The following is a 13,897-nucleotide window of genomic DNA, read 5'->3' on the forward strand; positions in this document are numbered from 1 at the left end:
GTAGTGCAGTATGCAAATATCATGGGGAAAACCAATCAAAATAAATCACAGTCCTCTCCTTCACTGCCATTGAAATGTATTTCATCCAGGAAAGTAACCTCTAGCTGATTACTTGCATCAGCATCAGTAAGAGCGTGTCACAGCTCATTTGCCAGAGGTGCAAGAACGAAGCTCATCCTGTGCTGGAGATGCACCTCCATAAACAAAGTAAACAGGTGCTTCTGGAAATACCCTCTTTATGAGGTCTGACTTTTGGTTTCTTGATCCATAGCACCACTGCCAAAGAAAGCTGCCAGTTTCAGGTACCAACAGAACTTAATGCATTAAAAAAGAAAATAAATATTGAAATGGACTTATTAACCATGTCAGTTCATACAGCAGTAGAATAAATTTCTCAGGGAGGTGCTGGGATGATAAAAGCTTTACTACGCTAAAACATTAAAAACAGAAGTAAAACCAACTGAAAGATAAAGGAAGACACTTAAGGCCACTGCCACCTTATGATCTGGGGTGAATGCAGTACATTTTGGAGGCAGTGCGCTGCCAAGGCAGCGGACAGACAAGCATCTTTCATTGAGAAAGCACTCACATAGCACCTGTTCTTCAAGTACATTTGCCCCCATTTGTGTTCTTCATTTCACCTGAACTGATCTTGAACCAGAGTTGGTTTGGGTTTTTTTTTGGATCCTTACTTCTGTTAGATACTTGATTCACAAAATCACAAGACCATCAAGGCTGAGCATGAAGGAAATGCAGAACAGCAGTGAGCAGAGTGCTTTGCTTATGCTCAGAAAAGGCATTAAATAGCAGCCGTTTCCCAACCACATTACACAAGACTCTCAACAGTTAAGTCCCTGACATCTTTACAGATGCACGAGGTACACATAAGCTTAAAATATTTCTATACGTTTCCTAAGAATACTTTGGTTTACATTTCTCAGGAACAGACTCAAAGAAGAAACACTTGTATATTCCCAGAGTGCAGCTACATGGTCACAAAGCCCCTTGAGATGATCACTCGGCACTACATCAAGCCAGGGTTTATTTTCCCCATAGAACATCCTAAGAACATCAAGTCAAGTTCCCCCAACTACACAAGATTACTAAGACCCAAGGTTCAGCTACTTTATTTCAAATACATTAAAGTACTAGCCCCCACATGCCTCCTCTCAACTAGTTTTCTTTTCTGCCCACGGACATTTAAGTTTATTTGGTACTTATGGAAGGAAAACTCCGTCCCTCTCCTGACAGCCTTACTCCTTTCTACTGCCTCCTGTGCTACCTAGAGCTAGGAAGTTTTTCCCAATTCACCACCATCGCAGTGTTACATTCAAATCTTTCCTAAACTTGAATTTACTCAGAAAGAGCATATATACGTTTTTATATATTTATATGTTTTTATTCACATTCCTTTTTGCACTCTACATTGTGGTTTAGAAGCATTTAGGGAAGTTGAGATTGGATATTAAAGAAAATTTCTACACCTAAAGGGTTATCAAGCGTTGGCACAGGCTGCCCAGGGAAGTGGTGGAATTGCCATCCCTGGAGGTATTCAAAGATGGGTAGATGTGGTGCTTAGTGACATGGTTTAGTGATGGTTTTGTCAGTGTTATGTTGATGGTTGGACTCGATGTTCTTAAAGGTCCCTTCCAACCTAGACAATTCTATGATTCTAAGGTGACTTTTCCCTTCTCTGTTCTGTACCACCACCTACCACGCTGGACGTGCTAACCCTGCTCCTGGCACCTTTGGCATGTACCCCTATAGCCAGGTTTTAGTCACCTCCAAACCTGCAGCCCCAAGCTCCAGCAGCTCTGCCCCTTCTGCCCTGGGGTAAGGCAAGCCCTGGCCACACTGGTCTCACCACTAACACAGCACATAACCATCTCGCCATCGCAGAAGAAAGCTTCTGTTCCTCATCAAATCCCTTTCAGTAACAGACAGACCTGAGATGTCTCTCCTCTGAGCTACTTACTTCCACCCCTCTGCATCAGGAGTCCATCCACGCTGCCCCTGCACAGAATCAGCAAATGGCCAAGAGAGCTTGTTGGCTTGGGCTTTGCATCACGCTTCTCAGGCTTGTGCTCCCACCCCGACTGAAGGGAACTGCGGCAAGCCCCAAAGGCCAGCCCCAGCATGGCCACCGGCAGCTCAGCTGGGAAAGGACAGCAGAACTGCACTCACCAAACCCTAGCCCCAGGTGAACTGCTGCACTTATTCACGCCACCTGCCTCTGTAAGGACTACATCACTAAATAGTGGAGAAAACCCTAGATATAAGAACTAAAAGGGTTACAGCAAACTATCAACATACCTATTCCTAACTCAGTAAATTGTGCGATTCGTTACAGGAAGGATTACATCCCCAGGGCACTGCGCTCTGGCCAAAACACACCCACACAGCCCTCCTTGCAGTTCCTCCCTGGACAAACCTCAGCAAATAAATATTCTCCCTGCTGACACTGTGCTGTCAAGTGCTAACGGAAATGCTTGGTAGCTCACAAGAACAAAACCATTTCCAAGCCACCACGTCACTTCACCAAACTGTAAACACAAAACAAAATTATATACAAACAGGAACGGTGCTCAGTTCCTCTACGTGTGTGTGTACATACATACACGTGTGCTCATATATCTTGCACTGCTGTATGTCAGAGGCTTCTACTAGCGCCTGCAGGAGGCAAATGCACCCCCCGCTTAATCTCATCTCCTGGGAAAATAGCTCATTTTACCAACTGAATGCGTGCTGTATGTTTTCTTTATCTATGTGTATCATTAGGCATTCTTTTTTCCATGTCATGAATGAATTGGGGAAGAGTCACTGATTTCTAATGAGGAAGAGCAGAAAGGCAGGATGACAATAAAGGGACCCTGTATTAATCAAACATGCAGCCCAGGCAGCAATAGCGAGGCCTTATTCTCTGTCTGGGAGCAGTGACAGTTAAAGCTTTCACTCAGGAGAGAAAGAAAGATTTCACATGGCAGGTGCTGCGCTTGCTGTAGAAGTGAAAAACTCCATTATCCCAGATGTCTGGTGAGTGTTAGAAGAGGAGGGAAAAAAAGAAAGGAAACAATGCAGACAGCAGCCTCAACACAGAGGGTGGTGAGAAGAAATGGGATTTCTTGCTAAATTCTCACATTATTATGCATTAGCAAACTTAAAGAGACTAAACAACGAGCCAACACACTTGTTCCTCATCTGTAAGCAACTCAGATGAGGCCACGTTTTTGGCACTGCTCCCTGCATGACCACCAGTAGCGACGCAGAATGGAAATGGGGCACGTAAAACACAAGCCTGCCTGGCTCCATGGTGCAGATCAGCCTCCACACGCCTTGTGCTGGGATCCTGCTCCCATCTCTTCCCTAGTGGATGTTCCTGCCTCTTGGTTCAAGCACCGCAGATCTCTTTGCCCATCCAAACTCACGTCGGCACAGCTAGTGCATAACTCCTCTCTGTGCTGCTCGTGTCGTCTGGAAGAGTCTTCACACACCTCCCTGCCTCATCAGCTTTCCAACTAATTTCAAAGCCCAAAAGAAAATGTGCCTTTCCTTCCCTTGCTTGAGCTTCTGAACTTCCCTCTGTGTTATTCATTATCTCTGTAACAGTATTATTTAAGTCAGTGAAGCATTTTGACATAAAAATTGTTTGGAAGGCTCTTAAAAATGACCTGCCACAAAAAACCTACCCTGTATCTCTAATATCAAAATACATATTTAGGTGAGGAAAGGGAAAGCTCCTGTTTATTAGTTGTATTAGAAATTCGGGTCTTGCCTCTGGTACTCTCTTGAGAGGTCTCATGAATGACTGGAAAGGCTATGTCAGAGTAATAAGCATCAGTGCAAAAGTGCCAAAGGGAAGGAAAAATCCTTCCTGTTATTTTGTTTAGTTTTGGATAATGTTCAGAAAGACTTATCACTTTGGTTCAATTGCCAAAGTATTTCCTGCATCATCCCAGCTTGTAACCTCGAGCTGGGTAAACTCCCACCTTAACCATACTGGTCCTCCACGGAGACCTCCAAGGCAGTCAGAGAAGACTTTGGTGTTTGAAACACTGCTACAGTGAGAAGCAAACAGTCAGGAGAAACAGTAGAGCTTTTCAGGCTCACTGCATGCATCACTGAAATAAATAAATATATCGTTTTCTTCCTTCCTTTACAAATGAACTCTAAGCAAATAAAGTGGTGGGATTCCTAGAGCTGGTGAACACTTTGCAGAGCCTAACCTCCCCAATCATCAGCTTCACCTGGTTTGTGAAAACACAAAAGCAATACCGACATTTACTTCTCATGGGCTAATCTCTAAGACATACAAATTTACAGCTCTCTCCTCAGCTCAAAGCACCGTGACTTCAGTATGTTCACCCAGCTGTCCTGTACATGTATCTCGCATCTTGTATTTCTTCTCTCCTTCCACTGTTCCACTTGAATCTGTCATCCTTCTTTCATCACCCTTCCCTAAAAGCAGCCTACTGTTTTCATCTAAAATATAGACAATGCTTCTTAGACATTTTAGATAAAACTTTTATCAGTCACGTTCATATCCCCAAAATAATGTTGCAGTCATTCTTCAGTTCTCATACAATATATAAATATTTGCCTCAACTCTTTAGGCCAGGGACCCTTCCAAAGTCATGCCACATTTTATGATTAAAAAAACACTAGCTGCAGCAGTGGTAGGCTAATAAGAGGAAAAATTATCAGACAGTTCTGCTGAAGACATAAAAAATTATTATGAGAATACAGTCTGATTAAATATTCAGTGACAACTACACTGCAGCAAAAGAACCATTTCACCTTCAGAAGTTAACACAAACATTCATTTATGAAGTTTAGGAAATCAAGATTAGGCCACTGTTACCCAATCCTGTGTTATCCAGAGAAAGTCTATAACTAACATATTAAAGATGACAGCTTGAAGAGTAAAAAATACTTCAGTTATGAATTTTTCAGTGCTCCTTCCAAAGCACAAAAAAAAAAGGAAAACATACTGCACGTGTACTGAATACGTGTGCTGCAGCCGCAGCTGCTGGGTAGAGGAAAACCAGCGGTACTAGGTTACCTTGCACAGAGAACACCCAGCATCACCAACACTACTCACCGATGTGCACTAAAGCCTCCACAAGAAGACGTGTCTGCAAGACATATGGTGCTGGAGATCCCCTGTCCTTGTTCCTTCTTTTGAGGGCTGCTGGTCTACGCTAGTATCTGCCTTAAACATAAATAGACAGAAATGGCAATATACAGAGAGAGATTTAGAAATTGAAGGATAGTATTTTCTTCTTCAGTATGGTCTCAGGAGTAAAAAGAGAAAAGACAAAAAAGGCAAAAATGTGGAGGAGCGGCAGTGAGGTAGGAAGGTCCTGTGTCCTGGCAGGATTGGTGTGATGTGAGGCTGCCTAAAGAGGAACTGGGACTGGGAAGGGAGGAAGGTGCAGAGAGGATGGGAAGGTGTCTCCCCGGGCTTTGTTTGAAGGACAGAAGAATTACATCTAATGATGAAACGCCTCATGGCCTCATCAGCCAGTGGTGGTCCTTGAGGTGCCAAGTGTGTTCAGCCAGACAGCAGGATACAATACAATAATCAAGCATTGGAACAGGCTGCCCAGGGAAGTGGTCAAGTCACCATCTCCAGAGGTATTTAAAAGACACTGCAGCCGTGGCACTTAAAGACAGAAGGTCTAGTGCTGGACTTGGCAGTGTTAGGCTTACAGTTGGACTCGATGATCTTGAAGGTCTTTTCCAACATAAATGATTCTATGAAACAACACTTATGCTGCTCTTTCCCTTTCTCTTCCCTAGCCATCCGCTTCCGGCCACTGTCTGAGGCAAGGTGTGAGAGAAGCTTTTGGTCCAGCTGAGGCAGTTGAGCCACTCGTCTTCCTGCCTTGTCTTGTTGTACCAAAGAAAGCACATATGAGAAAACCTGGGGGAGGTCAGGACAGTTTGGAAAATAATCTCAATTAAAATACTCAACCAACTGTCATAAACCTGTTTAGGCTCACGTTTAAGAACTCGCTGAGGAGAGAGAAGACACAAAGTCTGCAAAGGAAGGTTGAGACTGTCCTTGAAAAAGTGAAAAAAGAAAAACTAAAAGAATGACAAACTGCTATCCTGCCTTTACCTCCCAGAAACAAATTACTAAGCAGCCACAAGGGGAATACAGGAACAGCAATGAGCTAACAAAAAACAAACAGTGCAAAAGTAATCAAAAATTATGTCTGATCTGTTGTTCCCCTTTGACAGGGTAACCTGCAAAAAGAAAAGAAAAGTCTGCATCTTGACTTCAGTAAAGCTTTTGACGCCAACACACAAACTGAGGAACCACAACCTATGGGTGCAAGCTAGGCGCACAAGTAGTTTAGAAAATCAATAACGTTTCCTTATCAAACTGTCCAGCCATTTCTAACAGGGTCCCATAGGTGTCTATTCTGGGTCCAGTTTTGTTCAATAGTCTCAATTATGACGAAGGGAACTTGTGAAATATGTGCTTGACATCGGAATGGGTAAAGTTTCAAATCCTTTAGAAAGAGAAAGGATCCGTATCTCAGAGTCATTTCAAATTGCAGAAATGGTCTGGAATAAAGAGGATGCAATCAACGAAGTGCAAAGTTCCACATTTAGATAGGAATAATCAACCCTACAAATGCAAAAATAGGAACAAACTGACTAAGCAGCAGTACTGGAGGAAAGCACCTGTTAGACACAGTAAATCAAAAACTAAATGCAAATAAAGAATATCACGCCGAAGGATAAAAGACACCTCTCAGGCTGGGACATGTTAGCTGGGACATGTTAGCAATGGCTAGAGAACTGTGGATTTTAGTAGGCAAAGGAAAAAAAATGCAGAGGCTCATTTGTGTGAATAAAATATGCCAGTGTGACTTAGGCTGTGATATAAAACTAATTTAATTAAACTGATGCAAAAAATAAAGTGATGCTGTTGTAAAGTAACCCATGTTTAATTCATTTAGCATAGCTTGATAAAGGAATCTTAGGGTACTTATCCGAGTTACTCATGTTCCTCCAGATCTTTCCACCTCAACAAGGCACAAAGTGAAGTATGAACACCAATACGCATATTTTTAATGCAAATCATTTTGCATGTGACCACTAGACAGTATTTAAATTATGGTAAACCTCACCAGCCAATTTCCTCTCTGTGAGAAGTAACATTTTGCTAAACAAATTACTTTAAAAATGCGCATGAGAAGTTGAGCATTTGCAGCTGCTCATTGGATATGGAATGAAGACAAAGGGTCCTAGGCAAGCACTGAACCTCTCCTGTGTCTACTCCAAACCAGCACAGGTGTCACCACTCTCTACAGAGCTAAACAGCTTCTTCATTTCGGAGAGAAATTTTGACCATTTTTGCACGAGAAAACTGTTTTTTGTGTGCCTTTTATTTCACAATTAGAAGCATTCAGCATACAGGATCATTGTATTTATTACTATTAAAGTCTTAAAATATGAAAATCTCCTTTTAGGAAACTGTCAGTCGCCATCCCTTATTACAGTGCATTGTTCTTGCACTTCGACTTTTAAAGCAAAACCTGTCTTTCCCATTTAACATACCCCCCTGATCACTACACCACATTTGTACAACAGAGTCAGTGACACGAGGGAATTTTCAATAAACTACCAAAACCCCTTTCTCTACTTCAGGCAACATTCATTCTCTAAATATAACGGTGCACGCAATTACATAAATCAGAAATAATCCTGAAGTCCCTATTCCCCATGGGTAACAACAGATATATGTTCTTTAGTCTTTCTTAATAAGTATTATATATACTTTTTAATATATATTAGACAGACTTAATAAGTATTATATCCATATCCCACCATATTATTATTGAGCATATTTATGCTATCAGAAGAAACAGTATCCTGCCTGTGTTACTACCCTGATGGAAAACATTATGGAGAGCCAGGTGACCGTGTATACCAAAGCAGTTCTAGAGTGGCCAGGCCTGAAGCAACCTGGACTAGAAGAGAAGAGCTCAAATTAGAAAAACAATGAGAACGAAAAGCTGAAAAGGTCGGACAGACAAATAAAGCAGCAATTAGACACAGAGGTAGCTGGGTCCAGTGATGTGATCAGAACACCTGTATTCTAGGGGCTTTCTCTGTGCTCTTGAGTCATTTAATTTCTTTACGCTTCTGGTTTATAAGCTATAGAGATGCTGATTCCAGATTTACTGTGACATACAGCGATACTGCAAAAAGTAATGCATTACTGTTTGCACTGGGCTACGGTTCTTTGAAGGAACATAAAAGATGAAAATACAGAGTAAGAGAAAATAAATGCAAGGGAGGAAAAGGACAAAGCAAAAAGAAACACAACACACAAAAAACTGAAACAAGGAGTTTAGGACAGAAGTTTGAAACTGACTCTTTAATTCAAGATTAGAAGTGTGAAAAACCATTAATGCTGCTGAAACACAGGTTTCTATTTAGCCATGTTACAGCCTAAGACAAAAGCTCAGCAGCCCAGCACAAAGCAAGGTACCCTCTTCATACAGGCTATACAAATAAATATGTAAAAATAAGTGGTGTGTTTATTTAAGTTACACTTTCCAGTATCCTCACATTGACCGATCACAATGAATCAGGACACATGTTCTAGGAAAACAGTATATTGAAAAAATGATTAGATAAATTAAGGGCAGTACAAAAATTGCCAATTTGCTTTTTGAAGATTTATTTAGGATACATTATCAAATTGTCCTTGTGGCAAAGATTTCTGCTGGCCAAAAGGCACCTCCAATTTCCCCAAGCTTCAGCTGCTTATTTTCAGGAAGAAAGGAACACTGTGTGAATGTCCTGAAAATTGGCTTCATTGGCTCAGTCTTCCGCTTTGAATGGAGCAGAGGTTCATAGGCAACGCAATATCAGAAATGACTAATACTACTCAAACTAACATACGCCTCTATTTTTACACTGTCCTCCGTTCTTCTGCCAGATGCCTCTCTTTGTTCACTTCATCTCCTTAATGAAGCTCGGCTATTTAGGCCCCAGTGCTTTGATTTTAGAAAATGACATAAGATACTTTACAAAAATACATTATCATTACTATTAAGAAGATGATTGACTGCCTCAAATTTAAAAAAAACCCCTAACATTTAGTTTATCTGTTCAAAGAGATACTCAGCGGTGCCTCCAGAAGCTGAAACCAGCCACAAATCTCCAACCAGCAAACTGACCACCTCAGCTAAAACAAGCACAGAATACTTATTGCAGATATGGTCATACACGGGGAAGTGTACACAACATTTTGTCCCCATTGGGGAGGTCGTTTTTTTTGCACTGGCAAAGAAATGGTGATGTAATACAGATGATCTAACTATCCACAGGTCTGGATGTTTATCTGGGATCTACAAACAGTTTGATCATCCCGGGACCCCGCTGAGCCTAGCAAATCTCAGTCTGTTATTTCGCTCACTGCTAATGAAACGGTATCGTAAGACCCCCTGAAACCTCTCATTTTGTTTTTATGCTCCCATCATACACAATGAATTTACATTGCTAACTTGCACGACCTTATCATATAACCTGTTATGCAGTTAGTTTTTAATTGAAACACTGAGGAAGGAATATAAAAGTTAAAAAGCAATATAAAGCCAGTGCTTCAAACTTGTATTTATTACTACTTGCAAGGGAACAATTCATCAATCTTGAGGAAGCCAGGAAAGGGTGGAAGGTCTCATTTGGGTATTTTCTGGCATAGCAAGGACTGCTGTGATAAAAGCTGAGTACAGCAGTCACAAAAAGTTGTGCCACTCTAGGTAGAGAAGGAGTTACGGAGCAGATGCAACCTTCATAAGGAATCGTCCAAACACACCATTTCTCCTTAGAGAGGACAGTATCACCACTTCCAAACAGGAGGCAAGAGGCAAGGCTGGAAGTAACTCATAGCTGTCTGTAGCTGCTCAGGATCCATCACCAGAAGTTGCTGTTCCCCTACGATGTGGATAAAAGGAGTCCTAAAACTGAAGGACAGTTCCCACTACATCCACAACAGTGGCTGCACTGCCTGGGACCACACAGCATCTCAGGTCTGATGCTGTCCTTTAAAGCACCGGGCAGTTCCCAAACCATCTAGAGGACGAGCTCAGGAGATGAGAAAAGCCACTCAGGGTCAGTAAACAACATTTATTAGAGTTTCTGCCCTCTCTGCCCTTGGTCTTGTTGAATTTCATGAGGTTCACATGGGCCCACCTTTCAAGCCTGTCAAGCTCCCTCTGGATGGCATCCCTTCCCTCCGTATCAACTGCACCACACAGCTTGGTGTTGCCGGCAAACTTGCTGAGGGTGCCTCGGTCCTACTGTCAATGTTGCCAACAAAGGGTTGCACTTCTTTAGTGTCCAGTTATCTTCTGCCTAATAGGGCAAAAGAGCATTTTTCTTTAACAGGCAATATGGGCTTTCGTATTTCATATCACAGCTGTTTTTACTGACAAGTGAGATTATAAAGACAAGTTAAGCTTCTTGTATACAAAACCACTGGTAAGAGGAAAGAGGTCAGGTTCTGTGTGTGGCAGGAAGCAGAACGCTAGCACAGCTTTAGACAGTCTGTTCAGTGTTAGCTTCTTTGCTTTACTTTTAATAAACTGTGAAAAAGCTAGCAACTTTGACTAACAGTTAATACTTTGACCCAGCACATACATAAAAACAGACATAGCCCTAGGGAAGGGGTTTACTCCCAAGGAAACCAGGAGTGAACCAGGGAAAGAAACCAGGGAAAAAACTTACATACAGGTTTGGGTCGATCTAATTCAGCTGCAGCACAAACTGAGGCCAAAAGCACTGCACAAATGATCCTAGTGCCAATGTGCCACGAGGGGTAGCCAGCAGGTAATACACAGGCCAGAAAAAAAAGGAGCCTGTTAATGTGGAGCTGGACGAGAGGTTTCATAGGAGGCAGTGACCCTCCTTCCTCTCACACCTTCCGCTGCCCAGCAGAATGACTAGGCAGGATAAAGCACTATGCAGGATACCGGAGCAAAAGCTGTAGGAGAGACTAATGCCTTTCCGATCCATCGACTAAACATGGATATTAAGCAATTTGTTTTCAAGAGGTATCTTTTTTTAAATAGCTTGTGACATTTTGCTGCAGATAAAGGGTACTGTACAAAAATTCCCTTAGCTCACAGGAATCTACCAGGGCTCTTTTTCCCTCTTACACAAGGCTAATGCAATGGTTCCCAAAACCTAGTGCATATATTGCTTCTGATTTGTATCTAACAGCAAATAATCACAAGCACTTGCCCTGAGGGGCTGTAAAAGAAACCAGACTATTACAATTATTATTTCAGTTCTCGTATGCCCACAGCGATGACTACCATGGGACCACATAGCTCTCCTAATACGTGCAATGGATTCAAAGTATATTTCTCTAGTTTTCCTCGGCTTGTGGTAGTTTTTTAGGCAGGTGAATACAGTTGGCAAAATAGCCTTATATTTCAGCAACAGATGGATCCAAATGAACACAGCATATAGTAGGTAAAAAGATACACAGGACAGGCTGTAAAATCAGTAATGAAGTAACAACAACCCTCATGAGTAGGTACCACTCCATCCATTTTGGAAAGCCAAAACTACATAAACCATTTCCCATAAAGGGTAAGTTAAGGAGAATGGAAATGCTAAATTTAACCCCCTTCCAGCTTGAGGGATTTGAAAGATGCATTTTATACATATGTCCAAGCCTTCAGGATGCTAACACCATGAAATAAAACATATGAGCACAGTCAAAAGCACTTGTGTGAAAAATATGGGCGTCTAGAGGTGTCTGGCACCCCCTGGCCACCCTGCTCCTCTCCACAAATTTCCATGAGTGACTAAGTGATCCACTTCACTATCCCACTTATTTTTCCTTAAAAATATAAGGAAATGAAATCTTGCCTTTCTGCCAGCGTAAGAAAGGGAAGTGAGAAAACTGAGTACGCTGACATAAAATAAATCTCCATAAATGGTAAAGACAAAGGTCATCCATTACAACCGCCAGCTGCCTGGGAGCAGAACCTATCTCTGACACTAGGGAAACATCTGCCTCCAACACCACCACCCACCCACACCTTCCAAAATCAGAATAATCAGTTCCTGACTGACAAGCCACGTCAACAGAGGTGTAAGCATGGGGCTAGTATTGCCTTATGCAGTATTTCCATGCCTGAGCACACCAAGGACAGAACAAGCACAGAAGGGGAGCAGAGATGGGATGTGGCCATTGGTTAACAAGTCCAGGCACTGCTTCTGCAGCTCAGCAGTAAAGGAGGACTGTCTGATCAGGGAATTTGACATTCCCTGAGCCCCTCAGCTGGTTGAAGTTGCTCCTCACCCAAAGAGCCATGCCTGGCTTCTTGCTGGCCTGCTTGGTCACTATGGTCATGTAAGTCTTAGCGCACCTGGATATTAAGCTTAGCCCAGTATTGGTGAATTACTGGATTTGCTGTCATTTCAACCTGGATGGTTGTGTTTATTACTGTGCCATTACTTAGAAATCAGTTAATCAAGGACTCATTCCTTAAACATATGACCATTAGTGATTTTACAGATAGCAAAGCAACTAAGGTAAGAGAGGCAGAGACCTGAGACCTACACACATTTTCAGGTACACACAGGCTGTAGGTTTGCCGTGGAGAAAAGAGAAGCAAGAGCAGGATCATCAGGGTAGTCCACTGCCAACTCAACATCTAGTAAGGAGAGAAAAGGTAGAGGAGAGGCTTCTGAGGTAGAGGAGAGGCTGGCTATTTGGAGGCTAGCTTTGTGGCAGGAGATGCTGGCCCCTTTTAGAAGTAAAAATCAAGAGATGACTACTTATTAGCTTGAAATTTTGACCAGCATGACCTCTCCTCATAACATGAGATCAAATTTTGCAATGCCCTGATGTCCAGTCATTCTCGGAACGACTGACCTTCTGACAAGATCTCACTGTGTCACCTTCCACCTATGAAGCCAAAGGCTCAACATAAACCCTTTGCCACCAACATCCTTGCTGCCTCTTTCTGAATTGTTACGCTTTTATCGCTGACATCACCTTCACCAGATGCTCACTGCTCCAAAGCTCAGTCAAGGGTGAAGGACAAAAACATGGCAATGACATAAAGGTAACTCTGAAATGACTACTAGAGATGAAATCAATAGTGGTGTGCTGCTGTTGGGAGATCAGCAATACATTTGAAAGCTTCTGAGCTGAAAGTGGTTTCATCTTCAATCAGAATAGCACAGTGTATGACAATTTAGTTCTTGTCGGGTTATTTAAAGTGCTGTTTTAACGTCCAAAGTGTGCAGCTTCCACAGATCTCCGAAGGTCCCTTCCAAACTCTAACTAATCTGTGATATGAATGAGGTTAGAGAATATTAAGAAGCATATATACTGGTAGAATATGAAAAAAACATTGTCACTTTTAAATAAATTAATTTGTACAATGACTGTAGCAAGAATTCAGTTCCAAGGCTTACAATGCCTGTAATCTACTTACCAGAAGACATACAAGATAGTAATGGCCCAAAGGATGGTTTCATATGGGAATACAATTACATTCAATGATGGCTGAATTCTCCTTCAGCAAGGGAATATTTGCAATAAGCCTTTTTAAAACATCCATACGAAATTTGATAGAAGAAAAAAACCCCACCAGTGTCTTTCTCTGAGAGAATGGTAGGCTGCTACTGATGTTAACTCATTTTGAAAGAGCTTTCCAAATCCTAACTGCCTTAATGGCTCAACTGTCTAAGACAACAACTGGCAGGGTCTTATTTTAGTCATATTGTTGGGAGAGAAGCTCCAAAATGAAAATAATCTTTAAAGACAGGAGAATTAAGCTACTTTTCCCTGTAGGCTATCCATGTTCTCTTTGTCAGAGGCTTTCACTGGGCATTAGAATGCACTTTA

The 13,897-nt window shown here is 42.0% G+C and overlaps 1 protein-coding gene across 4 annotated transcripts in view; it reads right to left on the reverse strand.

Annotated features, from left to right (window-relative positions):
• ANKRD6 (ankyrin repeat domain 6) overlaps window positions 1-13,897 on the reverse strand; it is a 112,674-nt gene that overhangs the window by 73,562 nt on the left and 25,215 nt on the right. Inside the window, exon 2 of one of the 4 annotated variants that reach the window (XM_063329982.1) lies at window positions 5,099-5,209. The exons of the other annotated variants lie outside the window; for them this stretch is intronic. The gene's annotated coding sequence lies outside the window, so the exon portion shown is untranslated. The remainder of the gene's footprint in view (window positions 1-5,098; window positions 5,210-13,897) is intronic. 4 annotated transcript variants of the gene reach the window in all.

Source organism: Chroicocephalus ridibundus, chromosome 3, assembly GCF_963924245.1.
Source record: "Chroicocephalus ridibundus chromosome 3, bChrRid1.1, whole genome shotgun sequence".
In the NCBI taxonomy this organism is placed as follows: domain Eukaryota; kingdom Metazoa; phylum Chordata; class Aves; order Charadriiformes; family Laridae; genus Chroicocephalus; species Chroicocephalus ridibundus.